Here is a 17157-nt window from a genome sequence, read left to right as displayed (position 1 = left end):
AAAATGAACAGTTACAAGACAGAACATGGGAAGGAGGCTGGAATTAGCACAAAATCACGCCTTAGGCTCAATTCATCATATTTGAAAATCTGCTAAATTGAGGTGTTTATCCCTATCTTCTAGAGGTGATGGATTTATGAATTAATACATTTAACACAAAATGGATTTTCTGAATGAGAAGATGTTACACGTAGGCACTATTAACAAAAAGGTATTATGAAAAATATTTCTTACTCAAATATTTATCACCTCACTATCTGAAAAGCATATCTCAGGTTCCTACTTTGAGGCTAGGAAAGGAGGTACGATAGAAAAAGGATACGAGCAAAGCTTCTGTTCTATTTCTTGACCTGGGTTGGTTACACGGGTAGGGTATTCACTTCATAATTGTTCAGACTGTACACGCTTTATACACTTTTCTCTACAGTTTTTAAAAAAGGATACAATTCAGAGAAATGAAGAAACACAGGTTCACATAGCTAGGAAGTAGAGCTGGGATTTGAGCACACCCCTCTCTCAACCACTGGGATTCTCTCCCTTGTATACTAGGCCTCTCTGCCTGGGGTCCTGTCAAACAGGTGACTCTAATCCTCACGTACCAATGAGAAGAACAGTTGAGGAGCAGTGCCCTGGAGGGCCCCGGATGTTAACTGGCAGATCTTCAGGGCTATGGAGAAGGCTGAACAGGTGGAACACCAGACCTTCCAGCCTTAAAACAGAGCAACTCAATTTGATCTATTTTATATGTTGGGATTCCACATATAAAGAAAAGAATTTTTTCAACTTCTATAGTTTTTTAAAAAGCTCAAAAAACTTCATGGTTCAAAAACCAATTTAATAAGCAGACATTTGGTGGTCTAATTCCCAAGATTTTGCCAAGAGTCAAGAGTCAAAAAGAGTCTCCTGTCTGTCCCTGAAAGGCTCCCTTCTCTTCTCATTCAGGAAACTTATGCAGATTAGTGAGAACCGAGACAGAGAGAAGGGAAACAACTTGGCTAGTAAGGGATGGTGCCCGTCTGAAAGGCCCAGGTCTAACACCTCCCCACCCCCGCCAGGCCTGCCCTCCTGCTCTAACATGCTGTCCTGGCCAGAGAACTGGAACGGCGAGCATGAGGTACGTATGGCGGGAGAGGTCGGGGGCAAACCTGTTTTGTGGTGGGCCCTGTCACAATAAGGAGAGTCTAGACTTCATCCTCTGAGGAACCCCCAGGCTTGGTCAGTCTGGGCTGAAAGAGGGAATTCTGAAAGCAATCTTTGTACTCTCCCCCTCCCTCCACCTCTCTCTCTGATATTATACCCTCACCCTACTGGGTAAACGCCTTCCGTGTAAAGGCCACTTCAAACCTGGTCATAATAAGCACCACGAAAAACAACTGCTTACGACGGAAACGCTGACACAGTGGTGGTGTAAGATGCCCCTTTGAAAAGCCTTGTCAGGGCTCAGTCTTTGTAATTTAGTGGTGGCTCACAGGAAGTGCCTGAGAGCCAGATTCTTTCTGACTGTGCTCAAGGCCATAATTTCCTTCCCATACTTAAACCGATGACCCTGTGTCTCACTGTCAAGGGAGTTGGCCAAGGGGAAAGGGCAGATAAATAAGAAGCAAAATCTGAAGAAAACTGGCCAAAAAAAATTCCTAAGATTCTTCTTGGGATTAACGACTAAAAAGGCTTCTAGATGAACCAATCCGTTGTCTCTCCAAATGAAAGCTCCTTGAATGCAGAGCTGTGAGAGCTGTCAGCCAACTCCTTCAGGTAACAGATGAGGAAGCTGAAGAGGAAAAGGGAAGTCACAGAAGCTGCCTTCAGACCTGTGCTAGGGCCTCTCCCGCGTCTCCCCACCCCACCCCACCCCAGGGCTGTTTCTACACACCACTCTCTGCCATGGGTTAATGAAACCCTTTTCATAAGGTTAATGAAATCCGAGAATCAAAATGATCAGGAAGGGGACAAAAACAACCTCTGTCCCTCATCATATGTATACTTTCATGAGCTTCTGCTCTATGTTCCATATAGCACCTATCTACTACCCATTACTTCAGGATAAATTTCAAACTATAAAAGTAACATGTCCTGTTGAGGAGTCCAAAAATAACTAAGAAAACACTTGTAGTCATATAAGGAATTTAATAAATAGCATTTTCTATAAAATGCTAGCTTCATGATTTTCCCTTAGATAACAGACCAGAATAGTAACTAGTTCCTCCTTATCAACCACCATTCCTTGAAAGTCCTTGGCCGGTAATTTTCATGAAAACTAATGAGTCATCTCTTACCACTACTTCAGCCCTCATACTTAAGAAGGAAAACAGGTTCAACCTACTCTTCCATGACAGCTGTCCTACCTACAAGAGGAAATCACCTTGACCTCATGTATTTGGCTGCTATTCAGAAAACAATGTCTCTGAATTCAAATTATCAAAAATATACTTACATTGGGTGACAACATACCTTTCTCAGTTACCTGTGCACATAACGCTCACACTGTTTCATCCCAACATAAACCCCCTGTTTCCCTCATTGACCTCACCTCCCACTCCCCAGGTTACACATGGCCCCGGGAACATATCACAGGTACTTTCTTTGGAAAAGTCTTAAAATCAGTGTACAAGAAATAGCTACTGATTTCTAACTCACACGAGAAAGAACGGAATAGAAAAATATACCACCATTTTAAAACCTTGTCAGCAGACTGACTTTAACTACCTACAGCATCAGCTATGCTTAAATGAAAACTTTTATAACATGGCTAATGTGACTACTATAGTCTGCAGAAGGAAGAGAGGATTTGGTAACGAACTGAGGTGACTCAACCAAGCTCCTTCACTTTCTGCACGTACCTTCCCAACTCCTCAGACCACTCACTTGCTCCTGCAATCCAACTGCTATTTCAACTTTCTGCTCAGAAAACCCACTGTGTTTAAGAGAGCCTGTCAGGGGCTTAATTTTGTTGTCCATAACAGGATGAGCCCTCTGGCTATCGACTCCCCTAAACAGCACAGGTGTCAGCCTGTAAACTTATATAACATGTCTATACCAAAATACTCTGTCAAACACACCAGGCCTTCAGGTCTTCCTCATTAAGGACATCCCGAGTTACACTTGGATGAAGAGGTAATATACACTTTCCCAAGCCTTTTTGCCCAGTGAAGAACGTTACACAATACATATACAGTATGGTGGGATTTCTCTCACTGTTTTTATTTTTAGAGGTGGGGGGGGCAGGGGTGGTTGTAATAACTTGTCAGTCCTTGAATGTATATATTCCTCCACTGTCTTATTTAAAACATTAGAGCAGACCATTTCAAAGATGACAATTAAAATCTATGTAATCATGGCCTGTCAAGTCTTATAATTACATGAGTTAAAAAAACTTAAGCTACTGAACTCCATTTTCCATATTGACTACCTAACAAAAGCTCAACTCAACCAGTTGAATCATGAGAACTAAAAGCCTAGTCAGGAGCAATCAAAAGGCAATTGAGCTTGAAAGCTGTATGTCCACATTCCACACAGTTAAGGCTGCAGTAAGCCAATGGCCTGGACAGGGCTAGAACGTGTTCGATACAGCCTTTTCACACCCCTTCTTGATTCCTCCTCCAAAACCCATATTCCTACAGGCGCAAACCACACTCTACAATCTAATACAGTAAAACCAGTGTTGTCTGGAGTCACAAAGTTTTATATGTGCTTGCTTCTAATTAAAGACCATTCGATTTTAAGAACTTAATAAAAAGGCCAAACCTGTATCATTCCACAAGAATGCCAAGAATGCTAAGTACCTAAATAATATTCTTCCAAAGTGACCTTTATTAAAGGCTGCCTCTACTACTTTGCCAACTAACACGTCAGGAGGCAGAAACATTCCTACCTATCACAGGCTACTCAACTCCGTTTTAAAAAGCAAAGTCAGGGCTTCCCTGTTGGCACAGTGATTAAGAATCTGCCTACTAATGCAGGGGATACCGGTTTGAGCCCTGGTCCGGGAAGATCCCACATGCCACGGAGCAACTAAGCCCGTGCGCCACAACTACTGGGCCTGTGCTCTAGAACCCGCGGGCCACCACTACTTAAGCCCATGCGCCTAGAGCCTGTGCTCCGCAACAAGAGAAGCCACCACAATGAGAAGCCTGTGCACCGCAACGAAGAGTAGCCCCCGCTTGCCGCAACTAGAGAAAGCCCACTCACAGCAACAAAGACCCAACGCAGTCAAAAATAAAATAAATTCATACATATATTAAAAAAAAACAGCAAAGGCAAGTGAAAAGGCCTTCCTCAAGTAACCACAGCAACTCAAATTCCTACAGCGAAAAGTACTAGTACAAAGTCTTTAAAGTGGCAAAATCAAAGTTTAAAAAACCACTTACAGTGCCTGCAAATGATTCAGAAGAATTCTGAGAAAGGTAATATCAACATTTTAGTGGTAGAACACTTGGAGTGTAGCCAAGAGGCCTGGACTTTCTCCCTAACTAGGTCATTAAATCTCACAGAGGGGAGAGGAGGGGAGGGGAGGGGAGGGGAGGGGAGGGGAGGGGAGGGGAGGGGAGGCACACACAGACACAAACTAGTTAAATGGCATCTAACAGCCAAGCTGTCTTGACAGCTTTCTTCCGTCAGCAGGATCCCTGGACAATGATGTTCTTCAAGGAGACAGGTAGGTCTCTCGGGGCTAATGATAACCTAAGTGCATGCAATTATAATCAGACTGATAACAATCAACCCCTACCCTTGGAACAGACACTCAAACTCAACAGCTGAGAAAGAAAACATATCTGCTTCCAGGGAAGCTAGATCCCTACAGCGTCAAGTGTTCTTCCCACCCTACTCTTGCTCTCTGCAATCCATACTCTGTAGAGTAGCAAATCATCTTTTTAAAGTACAGATCTGTTCTTGCTGATCTCCTGCTTACAACCTCTCAGAGCTTCCCTCTGCCCTTCTAATAAAACCCCCAATTCTTATACATCCCTATGTGATCTCATCTCCACCACTCTACTTCTTTCTCAGGGACTCTAACCACTGTGGCCTTTATTCAGTTCCCTGGGTGCCCCATTCACTTATTCTCATTCAACCATTCAACAAAAAAATACTAAGCCTTTGTAAATTACCTACTATTGTGCCAGGCACTACACTAGGCACTGGGGATATGGCAATGAACAAAAGAGACAAAGATCCTTGCCCTCCTGGAGTTCATATTCTAACAAAGGGTAACAGACAATTACAAAACAGAAAAGTGAGGGAGTTAATAATGTGGGAGGCTGGTTCCAGGTAAACAGCAACTACAAAGACTCTTAAGGCCCGGTAGGGCTTCCCTGGTGGCGCAGTGGTCGAGAGTCCGCCTGCCAATACAGAGGACACGGGTTCGATCCCACATGCCGCGGAGCGGCTGGGCCCGTGAGCCGTGGCCGCTGAGCCTGCGCGTCCGGAGCCTGTGCCCCACAACGGGAGAGGCCACAACAGTGAGAGGCCCGCGTACCGCATAAAAAAAAAAAAAAAAAAAAAAAAAAAGACTCTTAAGGCCCGGTAATATTTTTCCTTTAAAGTGTTTCTTGTTAAATTGTTGACTCCAAGAAGATGGGGACCTAGTGTCATATCTATTCCCCTCTCCATTCAACCTCAGTACCGCACATAATACCTGGCTCAATTACTTGCTGAATGGGATACGTGAATTTGTGTCTAAAGAAAAAGCCAGGGGCTTCCCTGGTGGCGCAGTGGTTGAGAGTCCGCCTGCCGATGCTGGGGACGCAGGTCCGTGCCCCGGTCCGGGAGGATCCCACATGCCGCGGAGCGGCTGGGCCCGTGAGCCATGGCCGCGGAGCCTGTGCTCCGCAACGGGAGAGGCCACAGCAGTGAGAGGCCCGCGTCCGCAAAAAAAAAAAAAAAAAAAAAAAAAAAAAAAAAAAAAAAAGGTTAAGATGGTTAAAAAAAAGAAAAAGCCAAAAAGGTGTCCCGAAGTAATAAAAGTGTCACCTCAAGTTATCAAGGCCCCTGCAGAGGTTACACAGGTTTCAGATTTACTAATAAAGTTTATGACCAGAGTTAATTTAGTGCCACTTTGAGACAGATCCACACAATATTATGATGAGTCTTACTCACTAAGGTACCATCCCAGAGAGAGGTAAAAGCATAAAAAGTAGAGAACAGAGACCTTCAAAGATCCTAAAGTAATTAACACGTTCAATTTATGTGGAAAAACTAACAGAAAATGAGAATTCATTATTTCTTCCAATGGCCTGCCCCAACCCACTGATATATATACCAGTTAAAAGCTTATCTCGGATTGCATTTTCCTCTCCACCTCCACTACCGTGGCCTTAGTTGTGTCCTTGTTATTCCAAAACTTGGACCATCATGTGGGTTTCCTCACTGGTCTCTCCCAGGCCAAAGCATTGCTCTGTGTTAATTTTAGAACAGTTTTGTCGCAACACCTCCACCCCAATTTGACTCCAACCTACCTTTCCAACCTTATTTCCAACTATCCTTCAATAAGAATTCCAAGCTCCAGATAAACTGTTCCCTGAACCTGCCTTGTACATTCCTGCTTTCACACCTCTACCCAGGCTATACCCCTTAGCTGGAATGCCATTACACTTTTCCACCTATCTGAATGTTATCAGTTTAAAATAATGCCTTCTCCGCTCAGGTCCACTATGACAAATTCATCATTCCCAAGTAATGCTAGCATTCATTTGGCCATACCTACACTTTCTATACTCTTCTCTGTATCACCGGAACTGAAAGCCTGCAAACTACATTTCCCAGACTCCTTTGCTAGCTGGCTTCCAGTTAAGAATCTGCCAAAGGCTAGAGACTGGATGGCAGGAAGAGGGATACAACACTTTTCCTGCTTCTGGTTACGTCTGCAGCAGCAACGAGCAACTGTGGAGGACTGCAGGCAACTGCACACACACCACAGGTTCTAGCAGCATCAGCGGAGCACTGGTTTCTGGGTTCCTGCTGAACTGAGGCAATATGGCTCCAAGCTCATCTGTGAGTGCAGACTCCTGGGCTCCAGCCCAAAGGCAGCTTTCTGATCTTTGGCTAAGAACCCCCTTCTCCCTTGTGCTCCCCACCACACACCTCCTTTCCTCCTTTTGCTCCTCCAGCCCTTCCACAACCTCTGTAACAAATTCCTTTCTGCTTGAAGTATCTAGAGTGGTTCCCACTTTCCTGATTGGACAATAACTGATCCAACAGCAGATAATGAAGAAATAAAAATAGTAATATCAACTAAATGGAAAAACATAAAATGTCGAAAGAATGAAGACCACCGATTTTTTTTTCCACCAATTTTTTTTAATTTCATAAAATGAAATCCTAGAAAATGTCTCCCTAGGTACATTACAATGTCATTTTTGAGTTCTGAAGATTAAAATGCTAGTTTAGCTGTATATTTATTTAGGTGTACATTTTTTTTTAAAGGAAGTCAGTATTGCTTCTCTCTTTGACTCACTGAGTTTCTAGGGAATAGAGAGAATCCTTCTATGTGTTTCCTTCTATGTTTCCCCAGAACCTCACACACAGGAGGTACTTCTTAGATGTCTGGTGTCTGACTGATGTCTGTTATACAGCTGTGGGATTCACAGAGATTGGGGGTGAAGGCCAAGCAAATAGCCTAGTTCTAAAAAGCAACTTGAATACAAATCTCACCCAAAGCACTCAACAAAGGATTCCAAAGCTCTTTCAAGTCCTGAAATGCAGCCACTAGGGAAGGAAGGCGGAGGAGTTCAATTGGCACATGAGGCAGGGACTTTTGCCTCCTCTTTGCCGAAGCCACCCTCAAACCTCTACTTCTGATGAGGGTCTCTATTTTTTTGTTAAACATCTAGCCTGAAAACCCCATTACAAAAAACTGCCCAGAACACAGTTCACCTTTCTTAGAAGGATGAAGAACTGAATCAATCCAGAGCAGATGCAAGCCTCCAGCTCCTGAAAGTCCGTGTTTCCAACCTGCTCAGAGGCCACTTGGACAGCTCTGGGTCTTATCTTAAATTCAATTTCAGGTATTATTTTAAGCCTAGATAAAGGTAAGAGGTGCTAGAGAGTGTACATTTTTTAAAAGGCCAAAGAAAAACCCGGTAACTCTGGAGGTTAACAATTATTAAAACCACACCTATGGCCCTTCATCACATCATCTGCTGACCCAGTTTTCCATTAACAAAAAAATGTTTCATGAAATGGAAACCTTAGAGAAGATATAACCTCCAACCAGAGCACAAAGAAGCTTGATTGTCACTGATTTCCAGGCTGACTGATGAAACTGGGCCATCAGCTGTTGTCATTTTCATACTTCATCTGCCAACAAACCTAACAGATAAATGCTTTAACATTTTTAGCCAGTCCATTATTACTTCTAACAACCTTACCACAGGAAACCATGCTGTACAACCCAATATAAACATTTTCCAAGTGTTAGGCACAATAAATTCCTTTCAGAGACTGGAAAATGAAAAGGTCTGATAAAATGGGATTTACTGAATGCTTCATAGATAATCAACTCTCAACAAACTGGAATATACAAAAATATACCTAGCAATTACCACAGGAAATCACATCTTTCTCTGATAATTAAGCCAGCACTTCACAATGAGGGGCTTCGGGTTCATCACTTAGTTAACATTTACTGAAGGCCTTCTTGGGGCCAGATGAGAAATAAAAGGACAGAGCAGGAGTCCCACGCCAACATGAAGTCTTCCCATTGCACAGTATGTGGGGTAAATGAGGGAACAGAAAATGCACTAGAATTGGCTTTAAATACACACACACGCCTACACTAGTTGTTTTCCCATTTAGTCATCTCTCTTTTATACAAGTAATAATAGCAAATATTCATGAGCCAGGCACAGTACCAAATAAACAATATACATATATGATTTCATATCATTTTTCACAATAACCCAAGTCAGGTACTATTATAATCCCCATTTTACAGATGAGAAAACAGCCTCGGAGAGGTCAAGCAACTCATTCTAGATCACCCAGCTTCGTGTGGCCCTAGCTGCCTGCTTCTGAAACCTATGCACATGGCTTAACCCCAACACTGCAGTGTTGCAAAGGCTGAATGCACAAAACAGCTGTGCAGCTTGAGCTTTCTGGAGAAAACAGAGGCTACTATCGCTATAATCCATCTGCTATTTCAGCAGAGCTCTCCACTATAAGAGGAACAGGCTGTTATCTACCTCGAGGCAAAACTTTAATAATATGCTCCCCATAAAAATGTGTGTGCGCCTTATGTTGCTCAAAGTACTATTACATACCTTGTCTTACGGCTTCTTAAACCCACTTGGGAAAGGGAAAGTAGGTCAGGATTCAATATGCTGTCTCCTCAATGGGCACACTGATGTCACCCAAGACTCAGAAGAAACAGAAAGTCTCTCGTGTTTTAACCACAAAGACCATTTCCAAAATAAGACTTGATGGAAAATGGTTGTCTTTAAACTTCAGTAATCTGCAATTAAGAATTAATATGACTTCAGTCATCTGAGCATTAAATTGTGAGAAAACACAAGTACTTGCACCTTTCTTCAGTTCTCAAACAATGTAAGGGAGAAGATGCTATAAATTTCTGCCCTTGAATTCAACCTCATTTTTTTTTTCTCAACCCATTGCAAAAATTGATCTCTACTCACACAGCAAGTACACCTGAAAAGTCACCAAAAAAAAAGTAATTATGTGACTCCACTATTATAGAAATACTCTTTAAAGGCTCTGGAAGAAGCATCTTCCTTACTGATCAGACTGCTGTGTTCATATGAATCCTGAGGGGGTTAGCCCCCAATAAGGACAATCATAAAATTAAATTCTATGGAAAGAAAGTCAGTCTCAAATTTAAAGGAATTAAAATATCTACACTAAAAAATCAGTGGGTAGGTAAAAATTCATCTTTTATCTCAATCCCAAGAACTCACAAACAGCAGAGTTAAGACGCAACACAGGAGACAGCAGGAAAGGATGGAAGTCTTTCCTTTCACCAAAAGTGAAAAACACCAGAATAGTGTAAACAAAGTCAATTCCATTTAAAGTTTCAAGGAAAAAAAGAAAAGAAACATCTCAAAGAATGAATCAGAAGTGACATTTTATTCATAAATCAGAGCTATCTTAGAAATTTCACAGCATTGCTTAACACTCAAAAACTCTAACCTCAAGGTAAGAATCTCACCTTATCAGGTCATTTTTGACAAAATTCACCAGATATAAAAGGAATCTTGACTTTATCCATGAGCTTCCGAATTGTGTAGAAAATGACTTCCCTTGAAACCCACAGGCAATGGATTGCATCCTAATTGCATCATTTGCTTTCTGTTTTGAGGGTTCTGGGACAATTTTAAAGACAAGGGAGTTGTGCTTTAAAATTTTCATCCTAGGGGCTTCCCTGGTGGTGCAGTGGTTGAGAGTCCGCCTGCCGATGCAGAGGACGCGGGTTCGTGCCCCGGTCTGGGAAGATCCCACATGCCACGGAGCAGCTGGGCCCGTGAGCCACGGCCACTGAGCCTGCGCGTCCGGAGCCTGTGCTCCGCAACGGGAGAGGCCACAACAGTGAGAGGCCCACGTACTGCCAAAAAAAAAAAAAATTTTCATCCTAATCACAAAATGCAAGCACTTGAAGAAAAACTATCTCCTGAATTTATGGTCAAACACCCCATATCGGTAGAGAAGTTTGATTTTCCCCAACATGCAGCCTTCACCAGCATGAAATTGCATTTAAGAATATAAGAGACAGGGCTTCCCTGGTGGCGCAGTGGTTAAGAATCCAACTGCCAATTCAGGGGACACCGGTTTGAGCCCTGGTCCAGGAAGATCCCACATGCCGTGGAGCAACTAAGCCCGCGCGCCACAACTACTGAAGCCCGCATGCCTAGAGCCTGCACTCTGCAACAAGAGAAGCCACCACAATTAGAAGCCCGCGCACAGCAACAAAGACCCAACACAGCCAAAAATAAATAAATAAAATAAAGGATTTAAGAGACAGCCTGAAATCTTCAGGGGGAAAAAAAACAGAACTCAATTAAAAGGCTGAAACAAACCCTACGTAAAAAAAATTCAGAAACATTCATAAGTAAATGTACTCTCCTCAAATACATTTTTAGTTGGGGAAGATGGTATTACAAATCTATATCCCAATCCTGTTAAGGGATTCACTTATAATGGAAAGAATTAAGTGCCTGACTCTACCTAAACCCTGGGATCATTAGTTCATACTCCTACTGGTGCAAAAAGCTTCTATCCAATCTTCCTATGTTAATGTGCTTACAATATGGCATGAAAACCTCACTGGGGATTGGCTAATGTAAAAATGCTGGCAGTGACCTTCATACACATTTTAAACATTTTTAATCTGTTTAAGTTATAGGTCAAAGACGGGGGGGTGGAGGGTACTCAAAATATTGATAAATAAGAGAAGAGCACTTTATAATCTTCAAAGCACTTTCCCATTTAATCCTCACAACAATCCCAAGCAGAGATTGGTGCCCCATCCTCCAGATCACAGAATTTTAAGGCTGATGAAGGGACTAACCCACCCAATACTGGGTGGGACAATACTACTGGAACAGAAGCAGGGGGCCTTGTCTGGTTGTTCCCTATCATATTCTCATAGCACCTGGTACACAGCAGATGCTCATTAACACCATCGCTATTACATATTCAAAAAAAGTCCAACCCACTTTCCAGAGAAGATAACCCCAGTCCAGAAGTGATATTACCTGGCCAAGGCCATAAGGTTGGCTACCTATTCCCCACACTCCTGCTTCCTAATTCAGGGTGGGTTCTTCTCCCTACGCAGGCTGTCACTGAGGCTATAAAAAGGGTTTCCCAAACTCCCTCCCAGAACTCAGAACTCACACTGGCATCTGATCATTTTTTCTGTTTTCAGTAATTTTTTTAAACATCTTTATTGGAGTATAATTGCTTTACAATGGTGTGTTAGTTTCTGCTTTATAACAAAGTGAATCAGCTATACATATACATATGTTCCCATATCTCTTTCCTCTTGCGTCTCCCTCCCTCCCCCCCCCCATCCCACCCCTCTAGGTGGTCACAGAGCACCGAGCTGATCTCGCTGTGCTATGCGGCTGCTTCCCACTAGCTATCTATTTTACGTTTGGTAGTGTATATATATCCATGCCACTTCCACTTTGTCACAGCTTACCCTTCCCCCTCCCCGTATCCTCAAGTCCATTCTCTTGTAGGTCTGTGTCTTTATTCCCATCTTACCCCTAGGTTCATGACCTTTTTTTTTTTTTTTCTTAGAGTCCATATATATGTGTTAGCATACGGCATCTGGTTTTCTCTTTCTGACTTACTTCACTCTGTATGACAGACTCTAGGTCCATCCACCTCACTACAAATAACTCAATTTGGTTTCTTTTTATGGCTGAGTAATATTCCATTGTATATATGTGCCACATCTTCTTATCCATTCATCCGATGATGGACACTTAGGTTGCTTCTGTTTTCAGTAATTTTAACCTGTATCTTTTTCCTCCCTTTAGCAGATATTCGGTTCCACCTTATGCATCATTCTTCACTTTAGTGCCTAACTCTATACAAGGGACTATGCCTCTGGAGGACAAAAGATGAATGAGAGTGAGTGCTTTCAAGGGATGTATAAGCTGATGACAATTAAGAAAGGCAGCATCAGGAAGGAGCTCTGAAGCACAGAGAACTGGACCTGCAAATTATGGGAGAAAGCAGAGGCTAGGCAGAGGGACCAACATGAGGTGATAAAACCTTAAAACATGTCTGGAAGAAAACAAGTGATTCAGCCTCATTGGAAGTTACAGTAGAGGGAAGAGGAGGCTGAGTGATGACCTAGAATCAGTCTGTGGAATATGTGGGCAAGAAGCTGGCATTTAATTCTTCAGGTGGATTCTTACTCCCTCTGATACCTCTCTTCCTTTCCTACGTGTCCCCCTTCCTCCCAGCTTAAAGAATAAATAAATAGATAAGGGTGGCACACAAAAGCTTTTGAGTATTCACTCTATATCCTCATTACGTTCTTTTTATTTGGATCAGTTCTCTCAGTAATATCTTACTATAATGGATAATTTCAGATCAAGGGTACCAATTGTGACTCTCTACTGACCTAATAGGTCAATTAACCAATTCTTAATCACTTGGCAGTTAAGGATCCCTTTGACAATCTGATGAAAATATGGACCCTCTCTCTCAGAAAAATGCACTTACACAAAAAAATTCAGGAACCCAGATTAGGAACCTTTCTCTAGTAAAAAGTATGGAACAAACAGGACTAACCAAAAAAAAAAAAAAGACATAACCGCAGTTTCTAATACTAACCAGGAGTACCCAATTCCTCCCATTCACATATGTAGAATCTCTCTTCTGAGTGATGTAGTAATTATCATTAGTGAATAAATAAAATGAGAGAATTTCTCCAAGTTTTATAATCTCCATCAGCTAGTAACAAAACAGCTTCTACTTATTGGGCTTGACTACGTCATGACAGGCCCTCTGCGAAGCAGCTGATATGCAGTCTATAATGCTAAAGTCCTATATAATAGTTATATCTCAGAAGAAACCGAAGCTCAGAGGGATCAACTGACCTGACTCAAGGCTACTCAGCTGGCAAATGGCAGAGCTGGGTTTAGAACTCTGGCATTTTGACTTCCAAAGGCCATCTATACTGCCTCCCAGCAAAAAGGACCTTGTCACCATATTGATTATGGGGAGCGATCAAAAGATACTGCCATCTCCTAGTAAGTAAACAGTCCAGTCAAAGGTTCCAGTCCAGTATTACACACCCTATGTACAGGTGGCCAATAAATACATGCTGAGTGACTATGGGCAAAGAGAACCTTGTCCACAGAAGGGGGGAAATGGTGTCAACAGTCTTTAAAAGAGTTCCACGTGAATGCGTGTGTCACAGCTTGGACCTCAGTCACTGTTGTATTTCCAACTGGGCCTCTCCAGCTTGTCAATGACCCTAAGCACCATGAGGTGCTATGTTACACCCCTGCATGCAAAGGTTTGCAAAATATCAATGACGTAATGAGATAAATCAACAGTGAAATTTATTTTTATTTATTTATTTATGGCTGCATTGGATCTTCGTTGCTGCGTGTGGGTTTTCTCTAGTTGCGGCGAGCAGGGGCTACTCATCATTGTCGTGTGTGGGCTTCTCATTGCGGTGGCCTCTCCTGTTGTAGAGCACAGTCTCTAAGTGCGCAGGCTTCAGTAGTTATGGGTGGCGGGCTCTAGAGCGCAGGCTCAGTAGTTGTGGTGCACGGGCTTAGTTGCTCCGTGGCATGTGGGATCTTCCAAGACCAGGGCTCGAACCCGCGTCCCCTGCATTGGCAGGCGGATTCTTAACCACTGTGCCACCAGGGAAACCCCAACGGTGAAATTTCAATAAAATAAAGTCTGGATAATTTTCCCTTTATGATCCTATTCTACCCTGTACACATCTTCCAAGACTACAGCCATGACACTACATGACAGTTGTTCCCTTGAGACTATTAGCTACCATTTCTGAGCACTTACGTTGTATATCACTGAAAGCCTATTTAAGGCCAGAACCTAGTCATTTTCATCTTTATATGACCACTGCTCAGCTACTTAGACCTAGCAAAGTAGTAATCATATTTCAAATACAAAGACATTTTTACTAAACAATGAGAGAATACATGAAGGCTTAAGAGCCATAAACCAAGCTTCCAAAAAGAAAACTTACACGCTCCTCCCTCCCTTAGATGTTCAACAGTAGACGCCTCCAAATAAATATCAGGGAAAAACAAAACGCAGGGCCCAATCTAAAACGGTGAAATAAAAGGGAGACAAAATGAGGCCATGGGTGTCAGTGTTACTCTAAACCAGTGGTTCTAATCTTTTCTGGGTCATGGATTCCTTTGAGAATTAAAAGAAAGCTACAGATCCTCTCTTCACAGAAAATAAACAGAACCAAAATTCAGCACATACTCTTGACAGCATCATGGACATTCCCCCATCTCAATCCCTTAAGGGTCCACAGACCCTTGAGTTCGTAACTTTTCCTTAGAATCCGCATCTCTAAGCCCCGTCTAACTAGATGCAACCCAAATTCATCAACCTTTTTGTTCGTTAGAGGTCATACCGACATAAGGGAAATTGAAGACAGAGGTAATAGATTTAGCACTGGCAATGTCTCACTGCCCAGCGCAACAAAGGGCGCTACTCTCACTACCTGATTCATGTTATTATGCCACAGTAAAAAACTGTGGGGTAAGCATGTTCATTCTCCCCCAAATAGAATGTAAGAAATTCAAAAGCAGGCGTCATATCTGACAATATTATCTAGACAATGGCTTACTTAAAGAACAGACTTAAAACAACCTACACGTTATCTCTTAGTGTAAAATGAGATATAAATTAATGTAGTACAGGAAAAGATAGTCTGGTACATAACTAGCAGATTTTAAAACAAAATATTTTCCTGAATTGGACCCCTGGGAGCTTGAAATACAAGACTGAGTTTGTTAAAAATGCGCTCTCTCATCTCTAAAGTCCTGATTTCTCTCTCTATGGCAGGGATTTGGCCATCTATGGCATGTGTGCCACTATACAGCAAACTACAGCCACCATTCCCCTAAAGGAATGAGGGAAACTGCCAGTGGGGGCTGAGAGGGTGAGGGGGTGTGAGCAGGAGTCTTGCTTCTTGTTGTAAAGATATTTATTCAAGAAACATTTCCTGAACATTAATGATGCCTAGATTCCTGGGTTACATGCTTAGAGATAAAGTGGTGAAAAGCACAGCCCCTGTCTTCAAGGTGTTAAGACGTAGCTGGATAAAGAGAGAAGCACGCAGACAGTCAGAGCACAGAGTAATAAGTAAACTCGGGCAAGGGGCTGACCACTGCAGGCCAGGGGAGGCTTCCTGAGGGAAATAAAACCTAAGGCAGACCTAAGGAATTAAAAGGAATTAGTTAAGTTTTGTGTTTTTGTTTTTTTGGTTTGTTTGTTTGTGGGGGTTGTTTTCGGTTTTGTTTTGGTTTTGGTTTTGGTTTGGTTTGGCTGGGGGTAAGGGGTGGCAGGAAAATATACCATAAAAAAGAAAACAGTATATGAAAAGAGTCAGAAGCAAGGACCTCTGGAAGAGCTACAGTCATCCAACGTGACTGGAACACTGACTTTAACGAGGGAAGTGGACACAGAGAGCGGCAGAGCTCCCAGAGGGCCCTTATATAATCTAAATCTATGTAAACCCCACCTCACTTAGTGAACTCACAGCCCTTAAATGCTCTTGCTCTTCCTGACTTTTTCTTTAAACTTACTTTAGAATAATTTTAGACTTACACGTGTCAAAACAAAGAAATTATCTCCGGTACAAAAAACTAAACTGCAGACTTTATTTGGATTTCAGTTTTTCCATTAATTCTCTTTTCTGTTCCAGGATCCAATGCCACGTTCCACTTAATTCAAAGACTTTAAAAAATTCCTTCCTTTACTCCTGAGCACCACAGTTTTATCATTTTTCATCACTCTATCCATGCCTCGCTAGGCCCCAACATCACCAGCCCGCTTACAATGTAAATACTACATCATTTCAGAACAGAAGGGAAGTTCCCAAAAACAAATGATTTGGAGTAGGGAAAACCATTAGGGATTCAAGGAAATTTAATAAAAACTAAATCAGGGCTTCCCTGGTGGCGCAGTGGTTGAGAGTCCGCCTGCCGATTCAGGGGACACGGGTTCGTGCCCCGGTCCGGGAGGATCCCACATGCCGCGGAGCGGCTGGGCCCGTGAGCCATGGCCGCTGAGCCTGCGCGTCCGGAGCCTGTGCTCCGCAACGGGAGAGGTCACAACAGTGAGAGGCCCGCGTACCGCAAAAAAAAAAAAAAAACTAAATCAGTTACCTTTTTACATGGGAAAAGTGTATGCACGTGAGCACACACATACACACACGCCCCCTACCTCCCCCTTTACAAAAAGCACACACATACACACACGCCCCCTACCTCCCCCTTTACAAAAAGAACTTGGTGCTGCTTCCACTATGGAAAAGAAATGACAGCAGATCCGTTTCTGCTTCTTTAGTCTTGCTAGCAAGTAATAAATCCTTAAATCTCTCTCTCTTCAGATACCCCAATCATCCCAAGAAGGAATCAAGCCAAAAACACCGGAACACCCGACTTATCCTCAAAACAAAATGCCAGCAAAAGCATCTGGGAT

The 17157-nt window shown here is 42.6% G+C and overlaps 1 protein-coding gene across 3 annotated transcripts in view; it reads right to left on the bottom strand.

Moving 5' to 3' along the window:
• Positions 1-17157, bottom strand: part of ARHGAP35 (Rho GTPase activating protein 35) — a 123173-nt gene that overhangs the window by 89357 nt on the left and 16659 nt on the right. Inside the window, exon 2 of one of the 3 annotated variants that reach the window (XM_079907738.1) lies at positions 9252-9442. The exons of 1 other annotated variant lie outside the window; for it this stretch is intronic. The gene's annotated coding sequence lies outside the window, so the exon portion shown is untranslated. Of the gene's footprint in view, positions 1-599; positions 1724-9251; positions 9443-17157 lie in introns of those variants that run through there. One more of the 3 variants, XM_079907739.1, reaches the window with a different exon arrangement.

This window comes from Stenella coeruleoalba (assembly GCF_951394435.1).
Source record: "Stenella coeruleoalba genome assembly, chromosome: 20".
In the NCBI taxonomy this organism is placed as follows: domain Eukaryota; kingdom Metazoa; phylum Chordata; class Mammalia; order Artiodactyla; family Delphinidae; genus Stenella; species Stenella coeruleoalba.
Note: the sequence above shows the minus strand (reverse complement) of the source record. Positions and strands in the feature narration are given on the sequence as shown.